This window comes from Rhinoderma darwinii, chromosome 3, assembly GCF_050947455.1.
Source record: "Rhinoderma darwinii isolate aRhiDar2 chromosome 3, aRhiDar2.hap1, whole genome shotgun sequence".
Lineage (NCBI taxonomy): Eukaryota > Metazoa > Chordata > Amphibia > Anura > Rhinodermatidae > Rhinoderma > Rhinoderma darwinii.
Window position 1 is genome coordinate 124,114,680 of NC_134689.1, and position 9,537 is coordinate 124,124,216.

Sequence of the window (9,537 nt, forward strand, 5' to 3'; positions counted from 1 at the left end):
TCAAAAAAGCTGTGGGAGTTCTTGTTTTTTGCGGGACGGGTTGTAGTTTTTATTGGTACCATTTTGGGGTAAATGCGACTTTTTGATCACTTTTTATTCTATATCTTGGGAGGGGTGGTGACCAAAAAATAGTGATGCTGACAGTTTTCCGTTTATTTTGTTTGCGGCGTTCACCGTGCGGAAAAATTAACATTATAGTTTCATAGATTGGGTCGTTACGAACGCGGCGATATCAAATATGTGTACTTTTTTTAACGTTTTCATTTTTTCCCTATAATAAATGACTTATTATAGGAAAACAAAACCTTTTTATTTTTACACTTTTATAAAACATTTTTATTAACTTTTTTTTACTTTTTACACTTTATATTTTTGTTTATTAACTTTTCTTTTACTTTTTACACTTTCTTTTTTTGACCTGCAGCTTTGATCGCTGCTAGAATACATTACACTACCTAGGTAGTGTAATGTATTCCAACTGTCAGTGTGACGTCACAGTCACTCTGACAGTTGGTCTACGAGGATCAGCAGAGGCTGATCCTCATAGGCTGACATACATGGCAGACCTGGGGGCCGTTGTCTGGCCCCCGGGTGCCATCACAAGCATCAGAAGCCCCCACGATTGCATGGGGGCTGCTGATGCGCTACAAACCCGCTACATGCGGAGATCGCAATCGAGCCCCGCATGTAACGGGTTAATTGCCGAAATCAGCGGCGATGAGCCGCTGATCGGCAACACTGGAGAGTGTCAGCTGTCGGGGACAGCTGATCTCCAAGTTCCCGATGCACACTGTCGCCGACAGTGTGCATCGGGAACGGCACAGTGACTTTCTGTCACTCTGACAGGAAGCCTATCAGGACCAGCCGAAGGTTGGTCCTGATGGGCTTCTGTCCATGGCAGACCCGGAAGCCATTGTTTGGCTTCCGTTTGCCATACTAACTATCGGCAGACCCCGCGATTTCGGACGGGGATCTGCCGATATGTTAGAAACCCCTAAAATTCGGCGATTGCACCCGATCGCCGAATTTAAGGGGTTAATGCGCCAAAATCAGCGGCAAAGGACCGCTGACCGGCAAGAGGGGAGTGTCAGCTGTCGGCGACAGCTGACCTCCTGGTTCCCGGTGCACACTGTCGCCGACAGTGTGCACCGGGATTAACTCAGTAACTGTACGTCCTCGTGCGGGAAGTAACTTCCCGCAACGACGGACAGTTACGTCCTGGTGCGGATAGGGGTTAATACAGCCCACCACAACATAAAGGGGTATTTTATAATGAAAATGTAAACCATTTTCTAATCTACTTTGTGTATTATTTCCTTGTAGTTTTCAAGAGCTCAGGTTATTGTAGGGGATCCATTATTTACTTCCAGAGGAGGAAAATCTGTCCTGATCATGATGAACACACAGGTTTATGGTTACGTACGGTACAGTTATCAGACCTGTTTTGTAATAACCAAGACAGAGCATAGTCCTCTGGAAGTAAACAACAGAGGTCCCTGTTACATGACTGCAAGCTGATATCTTGAGCCTCGTGAAGAAATTATTATTGTATAATGAATAGTTCTACAACTTTCCAATATACTTTGTGTATTACCCTTTAAACATACTGGAAAAACCCTTTAAAGAGAAACTCCGGCCAACATTTTATTTTCTCTTTATTTTGGTCTCCTGAATAGAATTTTTCCCTTCTGCATTTTTTTTTTTATTAAAGAAGAATATGCACTTCTAGCAGGAGGCCATTTCATACAACAACCGACATGATAGCAAAGTGACCACCATCTCTATGCTTAGGGGTCAGTGTAATGTGGCGGTTACAGAGTGAGTATGAAATCAACCCTCCGGTTTTAGGTAAAAATTTGGGAATGCATAGTTTACGTACCTGATGCCCTCCTTTTTAGCTCCTTATCCCACTGATTCCTGGGCCACCTCTGCTGTCATCCGAGGTGGCTGAAGACTCACTGTGCTTTGGTAGTTCAAAACACTCTTCCCTGCCATCCGATTTGGCTAGCACTGCTCACGTATGCAGCGCTGGCAAATTTAATTGCAGGGAAGAGTGTCTCTGACTACTGAAGCACAGTGTGCATCGAGTAGTCTGAGAAGTACTTCGGGGAAGGAGGAAGTAGAAGCATAGAGAGAGACACACACACACACACACACAGACGCTGCAACAGTAACTGTAAGTGTTCTATCTCACCCATTGCTGGATTTACTTTTACACTGCTAATTACTGCTGTATGATGTCCTCTATGTTGCTGCTGTTTCTGAGTGTGCTACAAAGAAAGGGGTGAGCAGAATGTTCCCTTCTCTGTGTGCCATGTATGGCAGACATGATAGCAGTTAGAGTATGTTCACACTCTTAACAAAAAACGACTCTAAAATACGGAGCTGTTTTGAGGGGAAAACAGCCTCTGACTTTCAGACGTTTTTAAAGCATGAAGCGTTTTTGGAGCTGTTTTTCTATTGACCCAACGGCTCAAGAAATGACATGCACTTCTCTTTCACGTGGCGTCTTTTTTTTTTTTTTTTTAACGCGCCGTTTTTCCCATTGAAATCAATGGGCAGATGTTTGGAGGCGTTCAGCTTCCGGTTTTTAAGCTGTTTTTCAGGGCGTTTACGGCCCAAAAAACAGCTGAAAATAAGCTGTGTGAACATACCCTAAGGCCCCATCCACTAACTCGCATACTAAGAATTAGAGAGAGACTGTAGAGTGAAAAAGTGCTAAAATACCACATACACGTCATATAATGGCTAGAAATAGTGTGATTCCTCATGTACACACACATGACAACTTATTCTGAAAAGTTAGGTATGCTTTAGCGTTATTCTGCAGGTCAGTAACAATATGGCATTACCAAATATAGTTTTGATTACGTTTTACTACTTTCGTTAAAAAATAAATAATTTTTGTGTCACAGCATTCCAAGACCCAAATGTAAATTTTTTTTACAGTATCAATTGTGTGTACATAACTCATTGGCTCTCCCTTTATAAAACCACTTTAATGCTCCAGTCACTATTGTCCGTTGGCATCTAAGGGGTTAAACGGCCAGGATCAAAGTTCTCTCTGATCTCCGCCATGGAGTAAGGTGCTGGCTGTGTAATACCATCACTCGTGAATTTTGATGTGGGCACAGCTGCTGTGCTCGCAACATCACTATGACATACTATTAGGTAAATTCGCTGGAACTACTTAAAGAGGCTCTGTCACCAGATTTTGCAACCCCTATCTGCTATTGCAGCAGATCGGCGCTGCAATGTAGATTACAGTAACGTTTTTATTTTTAAAAAACGAGCATTTTTGGCCAAGTTATGACCATTTTTGTATTTATGCAAATGAGGCTTGCAAAAGTCCAAGTGGGCGTGTTTAAAGTAAAAGTCCAAGTGGGCGTGTATTATGTGCGTACATCGGGGCGTTTTTACTACTTTTACTAGCTGGGCGTTCTGACGAGAAGTATCATCCACTTCTCTTCACAACGCCCAGCTTCTGGCAGTGCAGACACAGCGTGTTCTCGAGAGATCACGCTGAGACGTCACTCACTTCCTGCCCCAGGTCCTGCATCGTGTCGGCCACATCGGCACCAGAGGCTACAGTTGATTCTGCAGCAGCATCAGCGTTTGCAGGTAAGTCGATGTAGCTACTTACCTGCAAACGCTGATGCTGCTGCAGAATCAACTGTAGCCGATGTGGCCGACACGATGCAGGAAGTGAGTGACGTCACAGCGTGATCTCTCGAGAACACGCTGTGTGTCTGCACTGCCAGAAGCTGGGCGTTCTGAAGAGAAGTGGATGATACTTCTATACACAACGCCCAGCTAGTAAAAGTAGTAAAAACGCCCCGATGTAACACACATAATACACGCCCACTTGGGCTTTTACTTTAAACACGCCCACTTGGACTTTTGCAAGCCTCATTTGCATAAATACAAAAATGGTGATAACTTGGCCAAAAATGCTTGTTTTTTAAAAATAAAAACGTTACTGTAATCTACATTGCAGCGCCTATCTGCTGCAATAGCAGATCGGGGTTGCAAAATCTGGTGACAGAGCCTCTTTAATGCCCTTGATGTATTTAGTATGTCATGGGAATGGGTTAAAGAATACCTGCCAAAATAAATGTATACAAACTTTTACATCTTATATGAAGTTAACTGCTTGCATTTACAGGTTCAATGCCTACACTTGTTTTTCTACTGGGTACTATAGACAACACAATGGGGGGAGATTTAACCAAACTGGTGCAAAGGACTTGTAATAGTTGCTCATAGCAACCAATCTGATTCCAGCTCTGATTTTTTCAGAGGCCATTTTAAATATAAAATAAGCAATCTACATCTGATTGGTCATTATGGCCAACTTTACTTTTTATTTGTACTTGTTGATAGATCTTCTTCATTATAAATTGATGTCTATGATTGATGTGTATTATCTGAATCTTCATGAGCTTATTCATCAAAACCAGTGCAAAGACAATGTAGGACTTACCCAAAACAGCCATATGGGGCTCTGTGTAATTTAAGTGGTGTTTTTGTAAAAAAATTCTCCCCAACTTGTTTTTATTGAAATTTTATTAAGGGGTTACAGGGGGGTATGGGAAAAGTAATTTGAGTAATAAACAGCAGTGTACTTATACACAAGTCTCCAACAGATCATGCATGACTATATAATAGTGCTACTAGGACATGTCAGGACAAGAGTAGACAACTTAAGCAATAGTAGACAGTGGGCCTACAGGATGTAGCACGGTAATAGCTAATCATAAAGTAATATCTGTAGCCTGTGGAGAAATGTATTAAAAAAGAGCATTTTTAGAAAAAAAATAAAAGTATGAAGGGAAGGGAAGGGAGGGGAGAGGAGGGGGGGTGGATATGGTAATTACAAAGGACAAACTTTTAGGAAATGTGAAACTAAACCAATAGCTTGCTTTCATGAACTGGATGCATCGTCTTCCTGGTCAAGTATCCCTTCTGTTATTTGTCCTCTCCAGGCTTCATTAAGGCCTCATGCACACGACCGTAGCCATGTGCACAGCCGTGATTTTCGGGTCGGCCGGCAGAGGACTGTCAGCCGCGAGCCACCCGCAAATCGCGGGCTGTGCACATAGCCATTATTTTTAATGAGCTCGACCCGCAGAACACGGCCGTATTAAGACATGTTTGTTCTTTCTGCGGTGCGGGCTCCCGGGCCATAAATATCATGACAGCCATATCACTCTCAAAGGAGAGGGAATGTAATGGAGTTCACGGATCCTGTCTATGTAATTTCTCAGAGAAGCGGGCCTCCCAGGAGCGTCTTTGCCATTTTAAGTTTTTAAAGTACGCACACATTACTGTGCAAACAAGCCTCTACTGCCATTTCTGAACCATCGTCACCATCACAGCTGGCCCAGAATGGTACCTGTTTGGTTTAAACTGATGGAGGCTGTCTACCCACACCAGGTAAGAGAAGTGACATGTGGCTGGCACTTAAAAGGGAGTTACTGTGGATCACACTAATATGGCAAGTGGCTGGCATGTTCCTGAACTCGGCTTGACACTGGTATGTATTTTCTGTGGATTAAAATTGTCTGTGTGACTGTTACTACATTCACACAAGCGTGACAGATTTACACGTGTAAAAAATGTGTCTTAAATCTGTTCGTGGGCGTTATGCATCAGTGTTCTTTGCAAGTGGCATCTGTTTTTCACGCACTCGCAAGCATTTATTTTTTTCAATGTAATTGATGCGTGAAACACAGGCATTAAACGGATGTGTACCTGTGTGCTGTCTGTGGTTTTCACGCACACCCTTTGACTTCAATGGGCAGCGAAGTGTGTGAAAACGCAGCAATATAGGACATGCAGTGAGTTTCACACAACGGACATTTGCTGTGTGAAAAATCACGCATGTGTGAAATCAATGGGGCTGTGTGTTGTTTCAACGGACAGCACACGGACGAGATTGACGCTCGAGGCAGGGCAGGGCGTAAGTTTAAAGGAATAGTGTCGCCCCCAAAAAAATTTTATATCAGTTTGATGTTAGTGTTTTATAAAAAACTTTTGTATTTATTTGTGTGTTTGTGTGTTCCTTTTTTTTATTTTTTTACTTTTTCTTCCCTATGGGGGCTGCCATTTTTTTTTCCATTTCTGTATGTGTCGATTAACGACACATACAGACATGGAGTACGGCAGCCCCAGTCCCATAGTGAATGCGAACGGGGCCCGTTCCATCCACTATGGTGTACGCAGTCTGTGTGGGAACGGCGCATGCGCCGCTCCCACACAGTCCAAGCTGAACTGAGCGCCGTCCGGCGCCATTTTCCTGTAGACCGGAAGTCGCGGCCGGACAGTAAGATTACTACTTCCGGTCACGGCTTCCGGACTTGTGCACTTGGAGCAGCGGCAGCAGACGGAGCGGACGGACCGGAGGGAGCGGCGGCGACAGGAGCAGGTAAGTGATTTCTATGTATGTTCGTGTTTCAGTGTGTTTACTACTGTATGTTAACCTTCTACACTGTGTGTTAGCTCAAAAAATGGTCGACACACAGTGTAGGAGGTTAGACCGTTCAAACCCCTCGTTTCTCCCGGCACTAGCCAGGATAAAGGAGGGGGGGGATTCTGAGAGCTCACTAGAGCGAGGGATTTTTTCCCAATTTTGCAGCATAAAGCAATGTGGTTGCTTTACCACATGCAATGCTGCAATTTTGGGAATTGCTCCATCTAGTGACCAGTGCTGGGAAATATTATAAATTAGAATCTAATTTATAATATTTCCTGACTCGTGAAAAAAAAATTAGAACAATGTTTAATCACCTACACACTAATTGTTTAACTAAAAAAAAAAATACATTTTTTGCTAACAACACATTCCCTTTAAAGATGTTGTTCCCTGCACATGACCTAAAATATCTCCCTTTGCATCGACATAGCTATATAATGTCTTGTTTTTTGCAGGACAGGTTGTATTTTTTAAAAGTACCATTTTGGGGCACATATAATTTATTGCTTAACTATTATTAACTTTTTTTTTGGAGGGGATGGAAAAAAACCAGCAATTTTGCCACACTTTTTTGCGTCCTAAATTGACGCCGTTTACCGTATGGTATAAATAACACAACAACTTTATTCCGTGTGTTGTTACGATTGCAACAATACCAAATTTCTATAGATTTTTTTATGTTTTACTACTTTTACACAGTAAAAACACTTAATTTGTTTTTGTGTCTCCATATTTGAAGAGCCATAACTTTTTTATTTTTCCGTTGATGCAGTTGTATAATGGCTTTTTTTTTTTTGCGGGACGACTTGTAGTTTTTATTGGTACCATATCGGAGTAGATGCGACTCTTTAATCACTTTTTATCACTTTTTTTTAAGGCAGGATAAACAGAAAACAGTAATTTATGTATTGTTTTTTATTGTATTTTTTACAGCGTTCACCGTGCAGGTTAAATAATGTAATAACTTTATGGTTAGGGTTGTTACGGACGCGGCGATACCAAATATGTGTAACTTTTTTACGTCTTTTTAATAATAAAGCATTTTGTAAGAGGAAAAAGTGAGGTTTTTTAAAAAAAAATTCACTTATTTTTTTTTATTAACTTTATTAAAACATATTTTTAAGCCCCTTCCAGCTTTGGTTGAGGGCAGGTAAGGGACGGGCCGTACACTTTTTGCAGGATGGGAGGTGGATGTCTAGCGCTCAGCTACAGTCTTTGTCGGACCCGGTCCCTTTCTCAGCGTGGCAGGTTACCCAGTTGCGACACTTCCTGGCGTCATTAGAACATCCAGCGGCGCAACCGCGAGATAGCTCCCCATTTGAACTCCTATGTACAGGCACAGGCACGATTCGACACTCGTCCAGACTTTATACTCTCTTGATCTCACCCTACAATCTGCCCCCACCTTCTTACCTGCTTAGCTGGGAGAGGGACTTGGGCTTGACATTTACCCCTGAACAAAAGGAACGCCTGTTCACCATGACGCATAAATCCTCTATGGCCAACAGATTTCAGGAGGCAGGGTTCAAGATTCTGTCCCGTTGGTATAGGGTGCCTTCCAGATTGCATGCAATGATCCCGATAGCCTCACCATTATGCTGGAGATGTGGTGACCATGTGGGTACAATCATGCATATTTTTTGGGACTGCCCACTCCTGGCTGACTTCTGGTCCGAGGTGTGGCGCATTTCCTCGAAATTTACAGATTTCCCCCTCCCACGATCCCCGGGCCTTTTCCTGCTCCATCTATGTGAGGTCCCTCTGTCTACGTATAGACGCTCGGTGGTTCGCCTTTTGGTGAACGCGGCTAGGGCGTGTGTTCCTGCACTGTGGAGACAATCTTGTCCCCCGTCAGTGGGCATGTGGTTCGGTAAGATTCAGGAGATCATGAGAATGGAGGACCTCACGGCATCAATGAAAGGGTCCCATGCCTCCTTCCTCAGAACATGGCGTGAATGGATCCGATTCCAATTCACTGCGGAATATAAGGCCATCATGGCCTCTTGACTTCACACCTAGATCCAGTATGTCAGGTCAGCTCCCTCCCTTTCCTCTCCTTCCTACTGTCCCTGCTTTTCTTTCTCTTACTGTTCTCTTGTTCGCTACTGGAGTATTATGCACGGCTGCGGGTTCAGAGTGCATATCGGAGATTCTTTCACACTTGATTTGAGCGATGTATTAATTTCTTGTGATCCCATGCACTTATGTAATGCAGATAGTCGACCTGTGGCCTTTTGACTGTATTGCACTGGCATTTTCCAATTGTATTGTGTATACTTTGTGTTACAAAATGAAAATAAAAGAATTTAAAAAAAAACAACATATTTTACATTTTTAACTCGTCCCACTAGGGGACTTCACTATGCGATCATCCGATTGTCTTTTAACGGTATTGCAGTGTATTACTTGGCTGTCGTGTAAAATGTACCGGCATCTGCTAGGCCATGGCTCTGGAATGGCCTAGCAGGCATAACTAGTGGCAGACCTGGGGGCCTTTATTAGGCCCCCCGGCTGCCATTGAAACCACTGATATCCTGCGATCTTACTCAGGGTGCCGGTGGGGTGAGAGAAGGAGCTCCCGCACTCTCTCAAAAACCACTCAGATGCGGCACTCGCTATTGTGCCCCGCATCTGAGGGGTTACACTGGCAAGATCGATACTGATATGGCTCTCGCCCGTTCGAGCAGGGCTGCTCCCAGCCCTCAGCTACCGAAGGTAGCTGAGAGCAGGGAGATTTAACGGCTCCCTGCTCTGCTTATTCATTCCGATGCAGCGCCGTGAAAAGGCGTATGCATCAGAATAAAGCCCATTAGTGGCCTCCGTGAAAAGACGTATTGGCAGTCACTAACGGGTTAAAGGGAATCTTTCAGCAGTTTTGAGGCCTCAAAACTGCTGACAGTGCAATACAGGGAAGGACAATGTAGCAATGAATTTGTCTCAGTCAAGCAAATTTAATTCACCCGGCGCCACAGTCGCTAGTGCCACTGAGGCAGGTGCTTAATGTTCAAGTGCTTTTCGGCTCTCCTCAGAGAAAGCTGCCGACCCCTCCACTCTGCTCTGAG